Source organism: Balaenoptera ricei, chromosome 7 (assembly GCF_028023285.1).
Source record: "Balaenoptera ricei isolate mBalRic1 chromosome 7, mBalRic1.hap2, whole genome shotgun sequence".
NCBI lineage: Eukaryota > Metazoa > Chordata > Mammalia > Artiodactyla > Balaenopteridae > Balaenoptera > Balaenoptera ricei.
The window spans coordinates 104,727,187-104,753,875 of record NC_082645.1 but is presented as its reverse complement, the minus strand read 5'-3'; positions in this window follow the sequence as shown (position 1 = coordinate 104,753,875).

The window sequence follows — 26,689 nt, the reverse complement described above, 5'->3', positions numbered from 1 at the left end:
ATAAATCCTACACATTACACAATGGCCTTAAGTGGAGCCAGGGTCCACTTTTTAGCAGACATCCACAGCAGTACAACCAATGCTACATCTTTTAACAACCTAGGAAATTTTATGTGGGAAAATTTACCTTTAATGATGCACTGTTGAATACAAGCTTCATTAACTATAACACAATCCTTCAATTTAGAAAATCATTTCAATGATTATTCCTGAGTATCAAGATATTTATATGAAAATTAGAGCTTTTTCCCTCCTAAACTGAAACTCATGAAGTTTAGTGTAGCCTTTAATGATAATTGCCTTCAAGAAGTCTCATGAAAAATGATGTTCCAGTATTTGTTAAGTAAAATAAAGTTTTGTTTGGAAACTTCAGATTTTGCTTTTTCATTTCTGATATAGGTTTTATTAAATGTCATCTATAAAAATTCAAAATGATTTGTTTACATTATAGTGAGCATCTCTTTTAACCTAATAGACACTTTTTAATTGATAAAATACATTACCTACTACATTGAGATGAGTTATTCTGATTTTGTAAAATGCCATACCATCCTGAAAGCATTAGAAGAGTGCAAAATGACATTAATTCACAATAAGCAACGTTCCAGAGGAGTTGGTTCAATAAGAATATATACATATGAAAAATAGTGATTCTCAACACCCATGAGCTATCTTAATTATCTTAAAAGCTTCCAAGAAACTCTTCCCAAATACTCTTTAAAACAAAACAAAATAAAACAAACAAACAATAAATCAAGTCATACACTCACCTTATTAACTTTGAAAAATAAGAATATGCCAAATAGGGCTGTGTGTGTGTGTGTGTGTGTGTATGTGTGTGTGTGTGTGTGTGTGTTAGGAAGTGAAGGAAATAGGGATGCTTAAGTTGAGGGTCACAACATAGTAACCAGAAATAGATTTAAATTTCATTTCACAGAGGACTTTATGTCCCTGAGGTCTATTTCATGCTAAAATTGCATGAATCTAGTAGAGCAAAAGGGATTTAGAAAAAATCTTATAGAATACTGGATCTAACCCTTGGGAAAAACATCATCTGTCCCAAGTGGGTAGCAAAAGAATGTAGGTGAAGGACGTGACAGTGAGGAAATCTGGGAAGAAAAGAGTGTCTCTCCACTATAAATCAGCAATTTTGTGTTTTGCATAAGGAAGGCATCTGCTATTTCTATTTGTTTGTTTTGCCTGGGGGCCGAGAATTTAAATTGATATCACTGACCTTACATGCTTGATTTCAGAAAACATGGAAAGATTGGAAAACACAAGATACTGTCACCTTAAAAGGAAACTTAACTGTCCTATTTCTGGGATGATTCAGGATCAGTTTTATCTGTAAACTATGAACAACTGGATGTTCTAAAATCAGAGATTATGACCTGAATTCTAATTTGGGACTTAGGGTTAGCATCACCTCCAAATTTTATACAATTTTTTCTGGGAAAATTATTGAAATATCTTACCAATTTCTTATCAAAGAAACTCAACAAAATTTAAGAATCTCTGGTAGAATCTCTGGTATATAATCTCATCATAGAATTCAGTATTTATGTATCCTTATTACATACTTGATTACTTAGAAGATGTACAATGAAGTTATAATAAACCCTAGTCACATTTTTGCCATATTTTAAGCTATGCTAAAGAAGCTTATCGATGAAAGCAAATGAAATAAATCTAAATTTGAGAAATTCCAAAATAATTATTTAAATATACCTATTATACATTTTAATGATATTTAATGATATTCTCAAACTGGACTAGTAACATGTCTCCAAGACACATGCACAGTTTGTTTCTTATAGTAGCAGAGCTGGGCTTTGGTCAGAATTAATCATCTGTATAACATGATTTTAGGGAAGTTATCAAGATAGGCCTGAGCCCACAAATGCCCTATTACGTTGCTGGGCTGGAAATTTTACCACTCAGATCCATCCTTCTATCCTGATTTCCTTTGTTTCATCTAAACTGTAAATATCCTTAGGGAAAAATCATTGCTTTAACCCCCATTATTCATCTACCATAACCATAAACAAGATCATGGAAGTCCCATGACCTCGTATATTTTGAAAGGGAAGAGGGAAGGGACTCTTGAACACAAGGGGAAACAAAGTTTCCACTGAAAAAGAAAATAATTATGAAAGTGTAAGCCAGAAATGCTAAAGATGGTTCTCACATGTCATTCATCAGCATTTATATGTCATTTATAATTAATTAACAGAAAAATACATCAAAAACAAGAGCACAGACACATGGTAAGGATGGTATCTTTAATACGCTGGGGCAATATAAGTGCCAACCTAGAAATCTATGTGCAGATAAAGTACCATTCAATGTAAGAGACAATAAAAAGGTTTTGAGATCCACAAAGGTTAACAAAATCTACTATTGATAGACTGACACAATAAGATAAACTAAAATGTAAATGTCAGGAAGAAAAAAAATTAAACCCAGAAGAAACGAATGGGATATAAAAAATAAGAAATCTACTAAGGCTGACAAATTTTCTTACACATAGACAATCCTTATTAAAAGAACTAAAACTCAGTGAGAATTTTAGAATTCAGAAGAAAGAAAGAGGATGTAATAAATAACTGTGACTGAAGAAATGGATTACCATGTAAACTCAATAAATATTGATTGTAAAAATCATTATAACAATAATAATGACAAAATAATGGTTGTCATGAGATTTAATAATAAGGTGGAGCTAAAATATAAGCCAATAGTAAATGAAGGAGGAAAGGGGTATTTGGAGAAAAAATTTCTACAGTTCTTGATTTGTTTGAAAGAAGTATAAAGACATAAATTAACTTTAGAGTTTCTTAAATATATACATTAAAAATTTAAGTGTTTAAATTGAGGTTTAACTAAAAATGTCCTCTTTTTTAGTTCCCTTCCCTTCCTTTGGTGAACAATAAAAGCCTAAAGCAGTGAGAAGGAATAGAGAAAGGTAAATGTCTATGCTGGAGTCAAGGCAGCCACAGTGACCTAGAGTGAAATTTGGAACCCAAAGAGGGTGATGAGGACATACATGGCTGATGGCTGCCTGGCAAGGGTAGGATGAGGAGGGATGTCCATGCAGGAGGTGGCCTGGTGGGAGGTGTTGAGCAGACTTAGGAGGTTGTCTACATGGGGCTGGGGGAGTGAGAGTGATGTGGCAGTGGGTGTGAAACCTGAGCAAGTGTCAGAGCTCAAGTGTAGTGAGGAGAATGTCAGTGCAGGGGGGAATGTTCAGTCTGAGGAGTGGAGCACAAGTGATTGAGATGGTGTCTGCATGTGTGAGCAGCCTAGCATTGAGTGTTGAACCCAAGCAAGTGTGGAGGGCCTCTACATAGAAGGAGCAACCCAGGATGGGGTCATGAGGCTGAAAAGAGTGCCCATACAAAGGGGTGGTTCCAAGTGGTGTTTCAGAGCATGGGCAGGATGAGAAAGGTCCTTTCCCAGTGGGGTATCCAGCTTTGGGGGTTGGGGCCTCATCAGAGTGAAGAGAGTGCACCCAAATAGTAGTGGTGGGAGTGGCCTGGCACAGGACATCAGAGCCTGAGAAGAGTGAGGAGAGTTTCTGCTCAGTGGACAGTACAGGAGCAGTTATGTGAGAATGGTTATAAACAAGGGGACTGATTCAATACATAAATATATTAAGAAGAGTAGGAGGTAGGTTTCTGACTTTTGGAGAAAGGAGTTACAAGTACAGAAAAGAAGAAAACTAGAATGAGCTTTGTGCTACTGGTCTGGAATTAGAAGTATTGTTTTGAATATGTGTTTTTCAATTTATAGAAATAAATATAGATGTTTATATATGCATATATAAAAGGGGGAAAAATATATATATGTATGCAATAAATGTGTACACAATAAATCATATATATATATACATATATACTTACATCTATCTCTCTATATATGTATTTGTTATAGCTCTGCCCCACAGCAGCAACACTCCAATAGTAATGAGTACTCCAGGAACTCTGATTTTTGGCTTCTAAATACCATTGTCCATTAATAGAACTAAGGATCCTTGGAGAAATATCTCATTCCAGAAAACAAAGATATGCCAAAAGAATGATGGGGACATGTCAAAAAGACATGGGAACTAGCCTGAAGAGGATCTCACTTGCCAAATCTGAGGTAATTTATGTACCAAAATAATGATAGTAGCAGAACAATGTATAGCTCTAGTAGAGAAAAGGAAATAATATAGATAGTACAAATCACACACAAAAAAATTAATCGGCATCAGAGAAATCAAAAGTGATTCTTAAAAAGCAAATCAAAAAATAATGCTTTAAAATATAGAGTTTGAGGGGGGAGCTTCAAGATGGCGGAAGAATAAGATGTGGAGATCACCTTCCTCCCCACAAATGCATCAGAAATACATCTACAGGTGGAACAACTCCTACAGAACACCTACTGAACGCTGGCAGAAGACCTCAGACCTCCCAAAAGGCAAGAAACTCCCCACGTACTTGGGTAGGGCAAAAGAAAAAAGAAAAAAGAGAGACAAAAGAATAGGGACGAGACCTGCACCAGTGGGAGGGAGCCATGAAGGAGGAAAGGTTTCCACACACTAGGAGCCCCTTCGCGGGCGGAGACTGCGGGTGGCAGAGGGGGGAAGCTTCGGAGCCACGGAGGAGAGCACAGCCACAGGGGTGCGGAGGGCAAAGCGGAGAGACTCCCGCACAGAGGATCGGCGCCGACCAGCACTCACCAGCCCGAGAGGCTCGTCTGCTCCCCCGCCGGGGCGGGCGGGGCTGGGAGCTGAGGCTCGGGCTTCGGTCAGATCGCAGGGAGAGGACTGGGGTTGGCGGCGTGAACACAGCCTGAATGGGGCTAGTGCACCACAGCTGGCCGGGAGGGAGTCCGGGAAAAAGTCTGCAGCTGCCGAACAGGCAAGAGACTTTTTCTTGCCTCTTTGTTTCACGGCACGCAAGGAGAGGGGATTCAGATCATCGCCTAAACGAGCTCCAGAGACGGGCGCGAGCCGCGGCGATCAGCGCGGACCCCAGAGACGGGCGTGAGACGCTACGGCTGCTGCTGCCGCCACCAAGAAGCCTGTGTGCGAGCACAGGTCACTCTCCACACCGCCCCTCCCGGGAGCCGGTGCAGCCCGACACGGCCAGGGGCCCGTGACCCAGGGACAACTTCGCCGGGAGAACGCACGGCGCGCCACAGGCTGGTGCAACGTCACGCAGGCCTCTGCCGCCGCAGGCTCGCCCCGCATCCGTACCCCTCCCTCCCCCCGGCCTGAGTGAGCCAGAGCCCCCGAAGCAGCTGCTCCTATAACCCCGTCCTGTCTGGGCGGGGAACAGACGCCCTCAGACGACCTACACACAGGGGCGGGGCAAATCTAAAGGTGAATCCCGGGAGCTGTGCGAACAAAGAAGAGAAAGGGAGATCTCTCCCAGCAGCCTCAGGAGCAGCGGATTAAATCTCCACAATCAATTTGATGTACCTGCATCTCTGGAATACATGAATAGACAAAATCTGTAAAAAATACAACCACATGGAGGCTAAACAATACACTACTTAATAACCAAGAGATCACTGAAGAAATCAAAGAGGAAATCAAAAACTACCTAGAAACAAATGATAATGAAAACATGACGACCAAAAACCTATGGGATGCAGCAAAAACAGTTCTAAGTGGGAAGTTTATAGCAATACAATCCTACCTTAAGAAACAAGAAACATCTCAAATATACAACCTAACCTTACACCTAAAGCAATTAGAGAAAGAAAAACAAAAATACCCCAAAGTTAGCAGAAGGAAAGAAATCATAAAGATCAGGTCAGAAATAAATGAAAAAGAAATGAAGGAAACAATAGCATAGATCTATAAAACTAAAACCTGGTTCTTTGAGAAGATAAAGAAAATTGATAAACCATTAGCCAGACTCATCAAGAGAAAAAGGGAGAAGGCTCAAATCAATAGAATTAGAAATGAAAAAGGAGAAGTAACAACTGACACTGCAGAAATACAAACGATCATGAGAGATTACTACAAGCAACTCTATGCCAATAAAATGGACAACCTGGAAGAAATGGACAAATTCTTAGAAATGCACAACCATCTGAGACTGAACCAGGAAGAAATAGAAAATATGAACAGACCAATCACAAGCACTGAAATTGAAACTGTGATTAAAAACCTTCCAACAAACAAAAGCCCAGGACCAGATGGCTTCACAGGCGAATTCTATCAAACATTTAGAGAGGAGCTAACACCCATCCTTCTCAAACTTTTCCAAAATATAGCAGAGGGAGGAATACTCCCAAACTCATTCTACAAGGCCACCATCACTCTGATAGCAAAACGAGACAAAGCTGTCACAAAGAAAACTACAGGTCAATATCACTGATGAACATAGATGCAAAAATCCTCAACAGAATACTAGCAAACAGAATCTAACAGCACATTAAAAGGATCATACACCATAATCAAGTGGGGTTTATCCCAGGAATGCAAGGATTCTTCAATATATGCAAATCAATCAACATGATACACCATATTAACAAACTGAAGGAAAAAACCATATGATCATCTCAATAGATGCAGAGAAAGCTTTTGACAAAATTCAACACCCATTTATAATTAAAACCCTCCAGAAAGTAGGCAAACAGGGAAGTTTCCTCAACATAATAAAGACCATATGTGATAAACCCACAGCCAACATCGTCCTCAATGGTGAAAAACTGAAACCATTTCCACTAAGATCAGGAACAAGACAAGGTTGCCCACTCTCACCACTATTATTCAACATAGTTTTGGAAGTTTTAGCCACAGCAATCAGAGAAGAAAAAGAAATAAAAGGAATCCAAATCGGAAAAGAAAAAGTAGAGCTGTCACTGTTTGTAGATAACATGATACTATACATAGAGAATCCTAAAGATGCTTCCAGAAAACTACTAGAGCTAATCAATGAATTTGGTAAAGTAGCTGGATACAAAATTAACGCACAGAAATCTCTTGCATTCCTGTACACTAATGATGAAAAATCTGAAAGTGAAATTAAGAAAACACTCCCATTTACCATTGCAACTAAAAGAATAAAATATCTAGGAATAAACCTACCTAAGTAGAAAAAAGACCTGTATGCAGAAAATTATAAGACACTGATGAAAGAAATTAAGGATGATACAAATAGATGGAGAGATATACCATGTTCTTGGATTGGAAGAATCAACATTGTGAAAATGACTCTACTACCCAAAGCAATCTACAGATTCAATGCAATCCCTATCAAACTACCAATGGCATTTTTCACAGAACTAGAACAAAAAAATTTCACAATTTGTATGGCAACACAAAAGACCCTGAATAGCCAAAGCAATCTTGAGAAACAAAAACGGAGCTGGAGGAATCAGACTCCCTGACTTCAGATTATACTACAAAGCGACAGTAATCAAGACAATATGGTACTGGCACAAAAACAGAAATATAGATCAATGGAACAAGATAGAAAGCCCAGAGATAAACCCATGCACATATGGTCACCTTATCTTTGATAAAGGAGGCAAGAATATACAGTGGAGAAAAGGCAGCCTCTTCAATAAGTGGTGCTGGGATAACTGGACAGCTACATGTAAAAGAATGAAATTAGAACCCTTCCTAACACCATACACAAAAATAAACTCAAAATGGATTAAAGACCTAAATGTAAGGCCAGACACTCTAAAACTCTTAAAGGAAAACATAGGCAGAACACTCTATGACGTAAATCACAGCAAGATCCTTTTTGACCCACCTCCTAGAGAAATGGAAATAAAAACACAAATAAACAAATGGGACCTAATGAAACTTTAAAGCTTTTGCACAGCAAAGGAAACCATAAACAAGACCAAAAGACAACCATCAGAATGGGAGAAAATATTTGCAAATGAAGCAACTGACAAAGGATTAATCTCCAAAATTTATAAGCAGCTCATGCAGCTCAATATCAAAAAAACAAACAACCCAATCCAAAAATGGGCAGAAGACCTAAATAGACATTTCTCCAAAGAAGATATACAGATTGCCAACAAACACATGAAAGAATGCTCAACATCATTAATCATTAGAGAAATGCAAATCAAAACTGCAATGAGATATCCTCTCACACCAGTCAGAATGGCCATCATCAAAAAATCTACAAACCATTAATGTTGGAGAGGGTGTGGAGAAAAGGGAACCCTCTTGCACTGTTGGTGGGAATGTAAATTGATACAGCCACTATGGAGAACAGTATGGAGGTTCCTTGAAAAACTAAAAATAGAGCTACCATACAACAGAGCAATCGCCCTACTGGGCATATACCCTGAGAAAACCGTAATTCAAAAAGAGTCATGTACCAAAATGTTCATTGCAGCTCTATTTACAGTAGCCAGGACATGGAAGCAACCAAAGTGTCCATCAACAGATGAATGGATAAAGAAGATGTGGCACATATGTACAATGGAATATTACTCAGCCATAAGAAAAAACAAAATGTTATTTGTAGTGAAGTGGATGGGCCTAGAGTCTGTCATACAGAGTGAAGTATGTCAGAAAGAGAAAAACAAATACCGTATGCTAACACTTATTTATGGAATCTAAAAAAGGAAAAAAAAAATGGTCATGAAGAACCTAGGGGCAAGATGGGAACAAAGACACAGACCTCCTAGAGAATGGACTTGAGGATATGGGGAAGGGGAAGGGGAAGCTGGGACAAAGTGAGAGAGTGGCATGGACATATATACACTACCGAACGTAAAATAGATAGCTAGTGGGAAGCAGCCACATAGCACAGGGAGATCAGCTTGGTGCTTTGTGACCACCTAGAGGGGTGGGCTAGGGAGGGTGGGAGGGAGGGAGACGCAAGAAGGAAGAGATATGGGGACATATGTATATGCATAACTGATTCACTTTGTTATCAAGCAGAAACTAACACACCATTGTAAAGCAATTATACTCCAATAAAGATGTCTAAAAAATAAAAATTAAATAAATAAATAAATAAATAAAATATATACAAAGCTCTAGGAAAAATAATATAAAAGAGAAAAGAGATGACACAGGGAAGCAATATTAATATCATAAAAGTGCCATAATTTCAAATACAGTAGAGATTTAATTCCAGAGGTAATTCTGTGAAAAAACTAATGTCAATAAATTTACAAACATAGGTAAATGTACAGATTTACCTATAAAATTATAATTAGTTATAGTTTATTATATAATATATATGTAAATTGATTAGACAAATGATAACAGAGAATTGAACTTATAGTAAATTACCACCACCCACATTATACATACCTTTTCTACACACACACACTACAAATAAACATGTTTCAGACTTTTTTATCGGCAAGTTTCACTGAACTTTCAAGGAACACATGATTTCTGTCTTATTTGAAATGGCTCAAAGAAGAAATAAAGAGGGATATCCATCCTTTCAAAAGCATAAGTCTAGTTGAATCTTTGATACCTAAATCTGGTGCAGATTGTACAAGCATAAAAATATAAACTAATATCATTGTAAACATAGATGTAAAAATCTAAATAATAAATTAGGAAACCAAATTCAACAATTTGTAAAAGCATAATGTGTTATGATCACATAGGAACTATTCAAAAAATAGAAAAATGACATTACATGGCATTATATTAGTGCAATTCATACATTAAAAGACTTAAAAGTAGAAAACACCATCATTTCAACAATCATAGAAAAAGCAGTGTTCAATTCAATACTTATTCCTAAATACTCATACTTGTTCAATTTCTTATGGAGATTCCTTATTAATTCACAACTAAACTTTAAGGTTTTGAAAACATGGTATGAAATCAATACATGGCAGTTATCCAGAGACTACATGAAGTAGTCGAGAAATTAGTGTTCCAAGAAAATGCCCCTGGTGAAAAGAAATCAATTTGAATCTTCAGTCTGTAACTCCTTCAAATGATCTAAATATTGTTTTTCATAATAAAAGTCCCAAACGAAAATCATGAATTACCAATATCAGAAAGGTGTGACACGGTCAAGGAAATATGTCCTTGGAAATAGTTACAAGGTTAAATAATAAAGTAAATTTTGCTGATTCATAACTTTATTCTCTGTTGTGGGCAAATGGTAAACATTTGCTTTGGAGAAAATGCCTATCATTTTCTCATTTCTTTAATTTGATTCTGTAGGTGGTCTGCTCCAATTGCTAAGCTTGGCACTGGTAGTTTAGTTTCTTTTAAGCCAAGTAAAACAGACTGAGGATAGCTAAATTGACGAAAAATAATTTACTATGGTATGTTCACAAAATATCACACTTTCCAAGAGTTATAATAGTTATATTGTTCATTGGAATATATTCATATGGACCTAGGGCAGAGAGAAATAAGGGATTTTCACTTGAAGCAAGGCACTGGAAATACATTAACATCAAAACCAGGAGCGAAAGATGCTCCCGAAAAATATGTTCATGCAGCTGGTGGGTACAATGAATATTCACGTTGGCATTCCTGATTGCTTAGTAATTCCAAATGCTGTTAGGATTAGAAATAGTTTAAAGGTTTGAGATTTTTGGTCCTGGCAGATTTGGTGGTGAGAGAGTTTTTTTAATAAAAAAAGGAAGGAACAATAAATCATCAGGAGGTGAGAAAAAAAGGGCACCTCTAAACGGTTATTAATTTGCCATGTTAGGTTGTGAAAGCATCTGTATATCTCCATGTCCAAATATATTGGGAAAAAGAAATGTTCTGCTCAAATCACTCAGTGCAATTTGCTGAGAAATCATTATCAGTGGGCCCTCACAAGAACTAATCCAATCTTTAAGGGGCTCTCTTAATGTGTTACTCCCTCTTTCAGCCATTGATAATTTTACAACGTTTCAATGGATATTGACAAAGTCAGGACTAGTGGAATATTTGCTCGGAGTACTGGGGAAACACTCAGTAATTACGGCAACATAGCAGTTAACCTCAGTTAAAAGGAACCTCCAGGACAAATTTGGTTTTCTGATTTTCGACAGTCAATTGCTTCTACGCTTTGTGAGAGTGTTAGTCAAATTTGAATCGCCCATGTCACTGGCAGCAAATTCATGTAGCTCGAGATTTGTTTCTGAGTCTTCCTGTCACTAAACAGTTATATAAACCTTTCTGTGTACTTCGTTCCAAGCTATGAAAATCTCCATCTGGAAAGAAAGTTTATTTTATTTCATTTCATTTTATTTTTTAAAATTATCTTCTTATAGTGTGTAGGCAACATATATTTTCAACGCTCTGAATTACTTTCTGAGGAATTTCAGTAAAAGAAGAAACAAAGAAACACGTTAACATTTTCATACCATTACAAACAAAGTTTCCAGAAAGAAAGAAAACTATCACTCCTAAAATGCTATTAAACCCAAATGCTTCCCTAAAAAGCAAGAGTTCTATTTACTATAACATCACACGGGACAAAATAGAAGGCCCTACACAGCTCGAATATACACCAAGCCTTTGGAATTCCAAATTCTAGAACCATCCATCCTCTTATTCAGCCCTCGGTGTTTCCATAATGCAAGAAAATCCTTTGGGTGGTTGATGGTGGTGGTTAGGTGCCATGATTATACAATAGGACTAATAGTCCATAGCTTGCAAAAGCAAGTGGATGACCACTTGGTTTATCCAATTACATCCTTAAGTCAAACCAAAGAGCTGGACCAAACATAGGGCCAAGTTAATTTGCCATTTTAATGATAAAATCAGGTTAGTCTCCTACTGATTGGAATTGATGTATGCTGCACAGATTTATTTGTCCCTCAACTGTCATCCAAGGGGTTTAGCAAACTTTTCCCTTTGCCCACCTCAACCCCAATCAGTAAGGTTTATTTGAAACCATTTATCTATATATAGAGAGAGGGTGGTTTTCTCTCAGATGCTAATGAACAATTCATTCTGGCAAGAAAGACCAACACAAACAACCCTTAGGTAAAGTTCCTGCTTCCTAATGAACAGCGCTCCTGGGCTCCAGGCTGCTGTGTCAAGTAAATGACTCCACAAGCCCAAAAGCTCATTACTGGCCTGAAATAGGCTTAGCCTCAGGCATCTGTGGCCCTATTCCCATCATTAAGAATCTTCTGTCGCTTATTGCTTTCTCCCTTTTCTATTTAAGAGGCCAGCGAGACACTGGTTTCCATCCTGCTCCACACCTGTGAGCCTATTATTCCAGATTTTACCATGTCCCTACATTCCACCTTGCGTTCCCTACTTTTTTTTCTAACCTACATAAAATTAAGACTCTCTCTCAGGTCAGTGACCCTACTTTTGAGGTTCACTAGTGGACCTGTACCAGCTGGGGACTTTTAACCTTTTTACTGTCTCACAAAGTCCACCACAGAGGGTCACAACCTTGTCGGGAATTTGCTCCTTTCATGTCTGGGCACCAGCAAAACTGACGTGAGTTTAATAAGGAAATGCAGAGCTGAGTCGAAATTGTTTCAGAGAACGTGGAGGGGTCCGTTTAAAATACTTCCCATCTCTAAGTCACATATGTTACGGGACTCCTGGGAGAGTCCAAATTTTGGACAAGTCTTATGTCAGTAAATTAGCAAATAACTTGTAAAATATTTTATTTTTCTCTATAAAGAATATGGAGCTTTCAGAACCCAAATCTGTTTTGGTTTTTCATTTAGTGCTAATAATATTTTATTTTAAGCAAGGTATTAATTCTTGTTATGCTACCTATTTATATATATATTTACATCCACAGACATCACAATAAACACATCTGCATTTTCACTTGCCAAAAATTCTTGTTTCTGGAATTGCGATTACTGGAAGTTACGTCATGCTTAAGCTTTCTCATCAAGGTGTTGCTTTCCTTCAATTTGTTCTAGATATCATGACATTGAACTAAACATCTGTTCAATAGCCATGTTTCAGTTTTATTTAGAATATTTTGTTTTGGTTAGGAACAGTGACTCTTTGAGAAAATGATTTCAAAGAAATATTTGACCATGGAGAACCGACAGAAAGAGATAATTGGAGAAGAAAGGATGGGTTCAATGCTAACATTTTGTCATCTTGCCAAGTTTAAAAGATATTAAGAGTAGAGGGGAGAAGCCAAAAAGAAGAAAGTTGAAGAGTTGTCATTAGTAAAAACTAATTGTAGTGGAGTAGGAAAATGAAGGTACAATATTATATGTAGCTTTCTAACTCTTTTTATTTTAGCTTAACATTTATCAATGCTTGTGATAACCCTATTAGGGACTTTCTTCATTCATTCCTTAAGCAAGGCTTTGTTGAACAGCTTGGTATTTTTAAAACTTTTTTTTAATTGAAGTATAGTTGATTTCCAATGTTGTGTTAGTTTCAGGTGTACAACAAAGTGATTCAGATATATATATATATAGTATTTCAGATTCTTTACCTTCATAGGTTATTAAAAAATACTGAATATAGTTCCTTGTGCTATACAGTAGGTTCTTGTTGGTTATCTACTTTGTATATGTTTGAGGGTAAGAAATACAGGGAATATAAAGAGAAATAAGATGACTCTCTTACACTCAAAGAATCAAAATCTCTTTGAAGAAGGAAATAGACTTTCTCAGAATGTTATAACTAGAAAGGTCAACTCAAAAGATATAGGTGAATTTTTTCTAAAATTTTCTAAAATGCAGAGAACCCAGTTACTGAGAGAAAACCTTTCATTGAGTTGAACTTCATGCTGGGAGTGATTTAGGGTAAACTAGTAAAGGAAACGGAGAGTGCTACTGGGAAAAGCACAAAATTAAACTGTATTTATTTTGTCTTTGAAAGTCTTTCCAAACTGCCTTTAAAAACCCTTGTTATATGTTTACTTCATCTCTTTTTCTAAATAGTTCTGTTTTCACTAAAAATTTTTAAAGAAGAGTAAAATATTCATGATTGAGGAAAGCCAGAAAGTAAGATTGAATTCTTACATCTTGCTCCCATTTTTGGAACAGCAGCTAAGATGGCAGGGGGGTGGAGGTGCTGAAATAGCAAACCTAAATAATGAAGCAAAAACAAATGTCAAATTGTGCTTAATGGTGTTGAAATCAATACTTAGGGATATTTCCTCACCAAAAGAGTCCTGACATAAGCTCTTCTTTTATACTGGCTAAAAGCAATGTTTGCAGAGCTACCTGGCTTTTTGCCCCAGCTCCACCACTTACTAATTTTATGAACTTGGGAAAATTACTAAATTTCTTTGTGCCTCAATTTCCACATCTGTTATATAAAACAGAAGGCTTGTTCTGAGAATTAAAAAAGAAAATGCAGAGTTTAGAGCAGTACATGACACATAATAAACATTTCAGAAATGCCAGTGGTGATGATGATAAAGATGGTGGTATCACTCACTTCTTCAATAAATATTTATTGGGTACCTAGGTATCTATCACAGACCAGATTTTCCAGCATGGGTTGTATTACCTGTGTTACATTTAATGTTATTCCTTTAAATAAAAGCAATTGTGTGTGTATATATATATACACACATACACACATACACACACATATATATATAAAGGTGACGTTTTTATTACGTAAATAAATTTACAAAAGGAAAAAAAACTATGCCAGGTCATGAGACACAAGTTCATAGAATTAGGGCTATAAATTTTGGAGTAAGAATGGCTGGTTAATAAGGTTTGGAGTCACCTCGGCCAATTTACTTTTTTGCAGCTTTGGATAAGATATGTAATATCTCTAACTTCTTAACAGTTTCCTCATCTGGACATTGAACTAATAATGATACACAGTTCAGAGCATTATCTGGTGATTAAATGAAATAATTCATATCATACACCTGGAAAAAAAATAATATGCTTAAAGATATTTGCAGTTAATAGGGATTTGGGCCATATAAATAAGTGCAGTGACCTTTCCATGACAAATCCTGAATACAAAACCCCTTATTTTAAAGAAATGAATCTTTAATTCTAACATTGAGAAACAGAAGTGGACTAGACCGATGGAATTCGTCAGGGTATCTTGGTTTTCTCTCTCCAGAAAAACATTCAATAATAACTACAATGGTACAGACTATGTGATAGCACTATTCCAAATACTTGTATACATTGACATATTTATCTCACAGCAATAATCAAGTACTATTATAGTCTTCATGAGGTGAGAAATCGAAGCTCAGAGACATTAGGTATATGATCAAAGTCACACATCTGCTATGTAATGGAGCTGATCTTTGGACTCAGTAATCCTGCTCTGGAGTTCATGCTTTAACCACTGTGTTTTGCTGCCTTACTCCGTAGGCTGGTACCTTGTCGGTGCCTTTTTCATTAGGGTAAGAAGCAAAGAGAGGAGAAATTGGCCAAGGGATTTTGTGGAGCCTGTCTCATTACATCTCGTAGTCAGCCATCTTCATCCGCGAGTCAGGCCAACTTGAATACGATGAACCATGAATGCGTGTGCTCGACCGTTTGCCTGAGACATTTCAGAATAGCAAGAGAATTCCCTCAGCCCATTGACTGATAAGAAGCATGCTGTCACACTTCTAAAATGTGGTTACAAATGCCAGAAAACATGCACACATGACCACCATTCCTGTCCGCAATTCACTGAATAGCCTAGTGATGTCAACTCTATGAAATCATGGCTTCCAAGCAGTCGATTTTAAACAGAAACTGGAAAAAATTATAACAGATGCTGATGTCTACATGTAAAGAGATGCTATGTGGGTCTGAATAATATTTACTTCTTTATAAGTTAATTTTGGCAACTGTTGTATTTTTGCCCTTAAATATATTGAATGTTACTATACAAAGCATGCCTTTCAAACTTCCTAGAATTAGCTATTTACTAAACATTTGCTAGTGGCCATGCAGAGGGAATGCAGAGATTGAACTAGGAACTGAAACAATTCTAACCTTCCCCCCATTAAGTCAGAATGTATTTGTCCACAAAAAGACGATCTGCTAAACGAAACAAAACAAAAACCGCTCAATATTTTTACCTTGCTTAGCAAATGAGTCAGCCGAGAGCAGATATTTTCAGTTCCAAAACAAAAAACACAGTGCCAAGGCTGCGGATCATTATTTTCCTTTCCATGTAATTGTACTTGTATGCAGCTCCTACTTAAATCTTAGTTAAGATTTTACAGAGAAATTCTTAATTAAATATCCAACTGTGAACAAAATTCTGTCCAGAATAATAACCTACACATACTTATTTGTCCAAATTGCACACTTTTGTTTAATATAAAGATTTTAAAAAGTAAAAAAGGGCCAAAAGATTACTCTTATCTCCATAAGAACATAACAGTTGATGTGAGCAGAAGAATGGGAATAGTTATTGAGGAAAAGAGAAAAATCTCAACTCTGATAAGGGATTGAGTTGGAAAGGTAAGCGTTACAGACAGAACTAGACATTTTGAGCTTGGTTGGCCAGGCAGGAAGCAAGGAGTTAAATTTCGTACATCAGGAAACACTGTTGATGGCAGTGAGTACCCAAAGGAAAGGGCACATCGGCAAGAGGTGAGATGGGGTGAGCTCAGACCTTGTTGCAAGGAAGTTGAAATAAGTGGGGCAGGAGTGGATAGACCAGTGTTACAAATTATCCCTAACACACTTGTGTGGGTGTGCATAATACGATAGTGAAAAAGAGCAAAGGTGTATTCAGTTAAAGACATGGTTTACAGATGAGCTACAGGAACAAACATACATATATTCTTTATACATTTGTATACCGATGTACCTGTAAAGTGTAGCATGATAAAAGTTTTCATTTCTTTAACACTTGCTTCATGCTAATAGGATGCTCCACTGAAGCAAGTTTTATAAATGTCAGAAGTGTCAACTGGTGATCTACCAGAAGTTTATGCACCAATTTTCAAAGTAGGCAAAGCACAATGTTCGCATCCACATGGGATATAGCTAGTCTTCTCCCCAGGCCCCCTCGCTGCCCTCACATATGAGCAGCTGAGGAGAAAAGTGTGACAGCAAATTCCCATTTTATTTTCTGTGCCACTTTTATCTCTCCTGCTTCATATTTTCCACTCATGTCCTCTCTCTAATTTGTAAACATCAACTGTGTTAGGTTAATATTCCTATAACAGTTCTGTGTTTACATATACAGTTGAAAGGAAATCAGATTCCAGAAGTCTTTGGTAAAAAATATCTATCTTTTAAAGACTCAGAACTGCCAGTGACACAGATCTCAGTTGGATCATGTTTTAGAAGAATTCGATTTTCTGTAAAATCTTGAAATTTTATCATAATATGAAATGTGGAAGAGTGCAGTTTGTTTAAAAATCGTATACAATTGTTTTCCTCCATATCTTGTTCTAATCTGTGTATCGGTTGTAAATAGAAATTGCTGTTTTCCCAAGTGTAAGCTATTTTAAGAAAAAAAATGTTCTTAGCTTGGCTCTCCTCCTTTCTCTACACTTGAAGTAAGTCCAGCTGTCACAGTGATAGCTTCCTCCACTGGCATCTTCATCCCCCTGTTGGCAAGCATTTCCCCAGATGAAGGCTTTCTCTACATGGGATACGTATAAGAGTATATGGCTAATTTAATATTCAAATGACATGCAATTTCTATTAAGCATTATTATTTTTATAATAGAGACATGGTCTAGTTAAAACTCAGATTAAACCAAAGCTTGCCAAAATTTGAAAAGGTTTTGCCTGGCAAGTGGAATCTGCTACTGAAGGAAGGAGCCCATATGTTATATGGGAAAGAGTGTGGATGAGACTTAAAAGAACATGTTTGCATAATTACCCGATCATATAATACAGATTCAGTCTTCACTGTTGGGTGCCTCCATTTCCATCTCTACATCAAAGGAAGCAGTTCAAGTAGATGTTTTTAAGTGTCTTATTCAGCTCTAAACTTCTATGATATTGGGCAGGAAAAATTTATTTTTTTTTGTAATTTAATCCTCCTTTGAGGGATTAATATTAGAGGTGAAAAAAAAAGCATTTCTAATGGTGGAATGTCTTTAACAAAGACATGTATTATCCAGGGATGTTTTAAAATTTCCTCCATTTCTGAAAAAATATGATGTAGGATTCTATGTTTTCAAGTTTAAATTAGTCCTTCTTGAATGTAGAGAATGAATTTGATGAATGGCTTCTAGAATTTCAGAAAACAGTTTAATTTCTTTTTTTTAATGAAGGAACAAAGGATTACTTTACTTATTGGTCAAAGACACTAAGAAACAAAACCAACAATCAATAAAAATATCATGATGAAAATTCCTTTAAAGAAAGGACATTTTAGCATAAAAATTAGGAAGCACATAATTGTAGGATAAAGAGCAATAATTAATGCTGAATAGTTTATGAAAGAACTCATTCATTTTCCTAATTTCTTTCATTTGGTCATTCACTATGAAAACACAATCTCAGACCAGCACAGATCAGAGCACTGGCTTTTGAAAAACTGGTGGATTAGATGACCTCTCAATTTCTGTCTCTTAATCCCATCATTTCCTTAAATCGGTTTAATTATCCTACAAAAATAGATCCACAGCAGTGGCTTTTGCAATTTCTTCTTGATCTGAGCATTTTCTCTGTCCCTTAGTTTAAGTTTATTCTATTTGACTGAACATTGTCATTCACTCACTGTGAAGTTAATCATTTAGATATCTTCTGTAAATATGTCTCATGATTTTTAATTGGAAAATAGGCCGTGGCTGGCAGAATTATTTGTTGTTAGTTTTTCCTTTTGCTGTAGATACTTATTTGAGTAAAATCTTTTCTTTCATATCATTTCAGAATAGAGTGCATTTGGATAACAAGTATAAGCCAATTTGCCCTTGCTCTATCATTTCTCTAAAGCTTACGAGGAAAAACTACGTTACCTAAAAAACAAAACAGACAACTAAAAATCCAAAAAACTCCTTGCTTTATTTGTGTGTTTTAGAGTCTCATTAAAATTGTATAATGGCTACCACTACCTTCTGTGAATGACCCTTAGAGAACAACTACTGTGTAGTCAGGAACTTCTTGAAGTTGAATTCCCTATTCTTTGTTGATGAATTGGGGAGAGGGGGTCTCCTCACATGATTGCTAAGTTTGTTAGGATTGTCTTACAAAGGCTATCAGGAATCTGTCTCTGTTAAAGAATCTGAGGCCAGTTCCACACCATTGACTACATGCTATTTACAATGCAATGTGTTAGATGCAATGTATTAGCTCTTTGGAGCCCTAAGATTTGGGTTGAATGCTTGGGGAGAGAAGACTTACACGCTGAAGATTTCCCTCCCATCACCCCAAAACAGAAAAGAAATAGAAGTGGATTCTACTGTGAACCAAACGGACACCTGATTATATAAGAAAAGATACAGCCATATCATAAGCAGGACACAAATGACTTTAAATAGAGAAATTTTTTTGCTCACAGGAAGTCCAATCCACAGCTGGAATTCAGGGCAGAGGGCTCCAGACTGATCAAACCTTCAACACATGGTTCCAGAGGTTATCCTGGGAGGCAGCATCCAGCTGGCATGAAAAAAGAGTAGAGGATTATACACGTGGTTTTGTTTTACATGGCCAGACTTATAAATAGTGATCATCAATTCTGCCCATACTTCGCTGACCAGAACTCAGGCACTTGACCTTACTTCTTAAATGCTAGGAATGGACTTGGACATGTAGAGTCTGGTAGGACAGCCATCTCCTGGCAACAGCTCTCCACTAGGAAGGGGAGATCTCCAGGGCAGCTGGCGGTTTTTACCACAGGGAGTTTGCAAAAACACTTGCCTGCTGCAAAAATTAAAACTAGAAAAGAACCAATTAAGAAATTTGCCAAAATACTTGACACAGGGAATTGTCTGAGTTCCAGAAGAAAATCTTAAGGGACCAAGACATTATATAAATGCTAATATTCATTGACCAAGTATTTCAATTTCCTCAAGTATTCCTTGCTCACTCACATTCAGAAGATAATAAAGTGAAAATATAAAATATCATGCATCCAATTTTTCTAGACTTACATTCTTAAGGGAGTGTTTATTCAATGCCCAATTGTCCTATCTTCTATGTCCCTCAGTGCCTTTTAAGTCTTAACACTTTCTCCTGAATTTTTAAGGCCCCAGATATTGCTGTGCACATTCCTATATAAGCCTGAACATACTGTCCCTACACATAGATGCCCTGCACTGAGCTGAGGAAAACTGGCCAAGAGCAAGGACCACACTTCTGCATCATTCATGTTGGCCCTCCTTCCTAGAGCCAAGGATGCTGTATTGACCCCATTGTGATCCTTCCATCCCATTGCCCTTCAGTTAACCTTTTTAGATTCTCCATTCACATTCAGAGTAACTTACTGCTAATGAGTAGAGGAGTTACACTTTCTCTGGTGATTCTTAATTTTAACTGGGTTTAAAACCCTTCAGCCTAAGGAGTAGAGACTAGCTCAGACTGAATAGCAAAGTGGAAGCTGAAAAGTGACTCAGAATTACCACCTGGAGTGCAGGGCTCCAGCCACCTTGACCCTGATGAAAATGGCACAGGGAGCTTGCTTTTCATTGATCTTTATTTTTTAAATTGAATTGGTTATGTTGTGTCTCCAGCTCTGTATTCTATTATTTAGAAAAGAACAACTACCTATCTGAATTCATCTTGCCATAGCTCTGAAGTGGTTATGTCTCTCCTCTGCAGGGTCAAAATTCTTCCTTTTTCCCCTGTCCCATTTGTGAATATAATAATCATGTTAACATTTTGGTACTATTTTACAATTTACAAAGCACTTTTATTATCTTAGATACCCATAGCTGATTTGTAGCTTGTGTCTATATTATGAGCCATCCTCTCCCTGGTAGAGGTTTATGAGAAGTGAGAGAAGAGAAGAATAAAAGAAAATAGGATGATTATTTATGAAATAATTGCCGATCAATTCGCCATGTTTAGACCCTGAAATCAACACTTTTGTTATATCCAATAAGGCACATAACTTTCTACTTTCTATCTGGGACACTAGCAACTTGTTTTTGGCTGCTGTCATTAGCTTTTCCCTCCTATGGAACTTCAAGCAACTTTTAGCAAAATTGTTACCTAGGTTGTACATTGCGTGCATTGGAATATGGAGGCATGATAATTCTATTTTCTAAACGTTTAGAAGACAGACCCTGCTCAGAACACCTTCTCTTCTGTGAAGTTTCTTCTACTTTTAAAGCAGTTATAAAAACAGGGGCATTTACACAAAAATGAGATACAACTACATACCAGTTAGAATGGCCCAAATCCAGGACACTGACAACACCAAATGCTAGAGGATATGGAACAATTGGAATTCTCATACATTGCTGGTGGGATACAAAACGATATAGCCACTTTGGAATACAGTGTAGCATTTCTCACAAAACTAACCAGGCTCTTATCAAATGATTCAGCAATCACACTCCTTGGTATTCATCAAAAGGAACTGAAAACGCAAAAACTTGCACAAGGGTGTTTATAAGCAGTTTTTCATAATTGTCAAAATTTGGAAGTAACCAAGATGTCTTTCAGTAGGTGAATGGATAAATAAACTGTGTTACATCCAGACAATGGAATATTATTCTGCACTAAAAAGAAATGAGCTTTCAAGCCATGAAAAGACATGGAAGAAACTTAAATACATATCACTAAATGAAAGAAGACAATGTGAAAAGCCTATATACTATATGATTCCAATTATATGATATTCTGGAAAAGTCAAAACTATGGAGGGAGTAAAAAGATCAGTGGTTGCCAGGGGTTAGGGAGTATGTAGAGATGAATAGGCAGAACACAGAGGATTTTTAGGGCAGTGGAAATACCCTGTATGATATTATAATGATGGATTTTTGCTGTTATACTTTCATCCAAACCCATAGAATGTACAACACCAAGAGTGAATCTCAAGGTAAACTACAGACTTTGGGTGATTATGATGTGTCAATGTAGGTTCATCCTTGGTTTAAAAAAAAGAAGTATCCTTTTGTTGAATGATGTTCATAATGGGGGAAGTTATGCATGTGTGGGGGTGGGGAATATATGGGAAATCTCTGTACCTCCCTTTTAATTTTGTTTTAAACCTAAAATTGCTCTAAAAAAATGGTCTTTTTTTCTTTTTTTTTTTTTTTTTTTGGTTGAGAGGGATGTGGGATCCTAGTTCCCCAACCAGGGATCAAACCTGTGCTCCCGGCAGTGGAAACACAGAGTCTTAACCACTGGACCACCAGGGGAGTCCCAAATATGAAGTCTTAAAAACAAAACAGAGGCAGAAGGGCTAGGATTCAGCAATCCATAGGGAGAAGGTCCTGAAGGAGAGAATTGGCAGTGCTAATGAGTCCTATCTCTATTCAACCCCCATCCCTCCGTTAATAATAAAGATAGATACAGACCTTAGAAGAAAACCTTGATAAAAGGCTTAAAGGAGTTCAGACACAAATGGTATGTGTGTGAGAGATGTTATTGGGTAGGGGCAAAAGACAATATATTTATGCTAAGATTGAAGACAATAATAAATGAATATTTTAGACTCTGCTCATTGGTCACTTTAATATGGAAATTAAGAAAGAATCTTAAAAGTTAAAGCTTGTCTAGGGCTGGAGTTGTATTTTATCATTTGATCCTTCTATCTGTTAACACAATGTATGGTGTGCATAGGGGGTACTCAGTAAATGTTCATTTGATTAAAAAAAAAAATTAAATTCAACCTGGTATCCCTCGCCCCACCTCCAACACAAGCATGTTGAAGTGGTAGGTGCTTATTAAATAGTTCATCGACTTTTTAATCAACCTTTTTAATCAACCTTTTATGTATATTGTCCCTTCTGTACTCCCCAGCACCTTACTATTTGCAGCAACTCAGCATTTCAGGGAGTAATCAATAGTGATGGAATCTGGACCACCGTGATAAGCAGAATAGGAAACATATTTCACTTGGTATCTGTATTTTCTAATATAAGCATCTTCTCCAACTTATTTGTGCAGCCAATTCTGCAAATAGGCCTAAGGTGAATCAAGCCTCAGGATTATCTCTGTCCTGAGAGCAGTCTAGCTCTGGGTCTCTGATGATCCCTATTTAAGAATTCTGGAACGAACTTGCCTTTGTATCAAGGAGTATGGATCACACCACAGCTTCCATCCTGTCCTCACCTTCGTGTCCAGCTGTCTTCTCAATGTCCTTCTCTTCTCATGTCCCCAGTGTAAAGGAAGAGCTCTCCCTCCTTGCAGTGTTTTCTAGCTTTCTGTTTATTTGTATTCACAATCACTACGAATTCCTGGTAAAATAGGCTACAGCATATTTTTAGTGTTCTGGGGTCAAGGTGAAGAGTAGAGTAAATGCAAAATGTTCATTAGTTGACCTTTCAGAAAGCCTTATGTGATGTACTATAAATTCTTGATTATTTCACTTTGGTTGAAGATCAGTCAGCCCTTTGTTTAGTAACCTGAACAGACATAAAACTTCATTCTTGCCACCTCATGATTTTTTTAGCCGTTAGCTGTGGTCTGATTATTGAACTTACTTGACATTATGCCTTGTCTTGATATTTTCATTGATTTTTTTCAAGGAAACCAGAAGCTCTTTCCATATTTTCATTACAGTAGGCCTGAAGATTAAGAGCATACTTTTGAGAAATATCAATATTCATAGAATGTTCTGGTAGAGCACTGCTATCTCATTTTTTATTTCTATAGATTTAAAACTAGGAATTCAAAGTAATAGAGCAATATTGAGTTTAGGAAGATTTAAGGCATTTTAAAAACCAAGCTGATAATCAAATAAGATATAGTTTCGACCTGAGAAAGAAAATTCACGGGTGGGTAGCCTTGAGATAAATTATTTTAAAAACACATACCAGCATTACCCATCACATAAATAAATGACACAATAAAATATGATGAAGTCCCTGTTAGTACCCTATTGACATAGGACAGGGCAATTACCATACTTTTGGAAAGGGTTTTGGGACAAGGAAAAAAATCACAATTTTTATCCATTATATCAAATTATAATGAACACTAGATTGACCCCTGAAGAAGAAAATAAATTATAAAATGCATGCATGGAAGGGAGGGAACAGAGCTCAGTCCTTGGCCTTGGCAAATATTGAATGTTTGGGAACTGACTATGAATTTGAGACCCAAAGAAACACGTGGAAGGAGCTGTTCTGTACCCATCAGGCTGCTTCCCTGGGTCTCAGCAAAGCCTTTAGCTCCTGTGGCCCCTGGATGGAGACAGAGGGAACGCTGGGAAATCCAACTTGCTAGCTTCTGAAAATGGCTGCCCTCACCATTGCCAAGATGTACAGTCTAAGGAATGCACAAGTCCCCAGCTGTCAAACATTACCATTGAATTTGTGGTCAAAAGTGTATGATCTTGGTCACTTCAAGAGAGTAAAGAAACATCCCTTATCTGATGGCTCTGTCCAGTCTTGCCAATTGATGAGCTAGTCCACAGTATTTTGGAATTGGAGGATGATAAAACGTATTGCCCTGCAATAACTTCTTTCCCCATTCCCTCAATATTGAGTATGATATAAAAATATATTATTTTCCAAGAACTTTTTAACAGTATCATTATTTCTACTAAAAATGTATAACATTTTTCTTCAGACTCATCTCTTCTTGTCCCCCATCTTATTGGCCTCTTCCTCTACTGGATTTGCAATCTGTAACTGTACCTTGCCCACAATGTCTGGTATAGATCCATGGCAGATATTCAGAAAAATGGTGGCTGATAATTCTCAACAATGTATTGGTAGAAAAGCACGTGCTTTACAGGTGGACACAAACACACAAGCATAACGCTTCCTCATATGTCAGCTAACATATTTATTATAGTAAAATACATCATGTTTTATTCTTACTCCTCTTTCTGACACTTCTATTAAGCCTTCCAAAAATGAAGGTACTTATATCTGTATCTGTATTTATATCAATATAATACAGAGACAAGGCAATGTTCTAAAAATAAATCTACTGCATATTCTAAGCTTTTTGTCAATTAGCAGTTAATGGATGTTTCTTTACTCTCTTGAAAAGTAATCAAGATCACTACACATTTGACCACAAATTCAATGGTAATGTATGACAGCTGGGGACTTGTGCATTCCTTAGACTGTACACCTTGGCAATGGGAAGCAGCCAGCCTAGAAGACCCACAAGCGAATTACCTTCCTTTTGCTTGCACAGTCTTAAAGTAAGCATATCTTGTTTAGACCACATTAAAAAGATATCACATCTCTGGATGCTAAATTATTGGGGGAGAGAGGAGTGACAGATGGAAGAGAAGACGTGAAAGTGAATAAAGAGGGAACATGAGACAATTGACAGAAAAACAAAGTATCACCATTCTGTCCTCAGAATGATACATAATAGTGCATTTTTGAACACAAAGGGGAAGAATTGATTGGGAAGGAACAACAAAGGGAAAACAAATAGCTGAAGGAAAAAAATGACTTTCCAAATGTATATGTTACCTAACAGAAACTTATATATTTTTATCCTTGCTATTAAAGATCACAGATGCGTGTATGTCTGGCTGGAATAATATAGGGGATTCGTTTAGTGAAATCATTTTCTCTCCCTCTTAAAAAGTCTATAGTAATTCCATATTTCATCTAAAAGCCTAGCTGCCTATTGATTTTAAGACTAGCTTCTAGGGAAGCCCTCTGTGTGATCTGAGGGCTGATGAAGAATCCATATGTCATGACAGTTCAGACACTAGGAAAAAAAGGAAAAAGGCTGACTGTAATTCATTCTCTACTATAATTATCAGTGAGTTTACAGCTAGCACACAAGACCAAATGATATAATTTGCAAACACAGTGAGTTATGGTTCTAATCTCAGGCGCTGAGGCCAACCCTGTTTGTATTACAAGTTGACATTTCCAAATCCTTTAGAATTTAGCCTTTGATTGCCCCATAGGAGTAAAAAAAAAAAAAAAAAAAAAAATTATAAACCTTTTGAGATTCATTGATTGGCCACACTGAGGTAAATACCCAACTTTCTGAAAGAGAGGAAACTGTTTATTCAAAGGCACTTTAATATTTCCACTAAAGAAAAATGGAAAACTTTAAAAATTTAAAAGCATTTAAAAAGAACACAAGGTATTGAGCCTTGAGTTGACTTGTTAGACATGCTCAGGGTCCTAGCTTTCAGATCCTTCTCCCCCCACCGAAAGTGAGGGAGACTGCGGGGGCTCAAATGGGACACATTGGCCTATGATTCTGCCCAGGAGAGGAACACACCCTTCTCTACAGTATGATTCTGCGTTATAGTTACATAGTAAAATGGAGCCCAAGTCCAGGCAAGGAAATCTTGTCCTCGAAGGGCCATGGCTTGAGCAAATATGAGGAGTAGGATTTTGCTAAATCTGGAAAAAATCAACAGCTTGACTACATTAATATGCACAAGTACCACCTGAGATGTGGATTCCCAGCCCAACTCCTGAGATTCTGATTCAGTAGAATTTGAGTGAGGCCCAAGTATCCACATTTTTTATAAGCTTTGCTAGTAATTCTGATGTTGGAGATTCATGAATCACAGTGAAAAATTCTTTAAGAGACCATTTTGCTATGCATCGTTCAAAAACAAACATGTATGGAAGTTTCTATATGGAGACTTCATGTGGTCATTTATTTATTCATCACCAACTAGGAGCTTACCCATATGCAAATTAGCAGAAAAATCTTGCTCAAATGGGGAATCATTATTTTCTTAAAATAAATTTTTAAATGTTTTATAATGTTCAGAAACCCTTAAGCTAACCAAGCAAACAAAAAT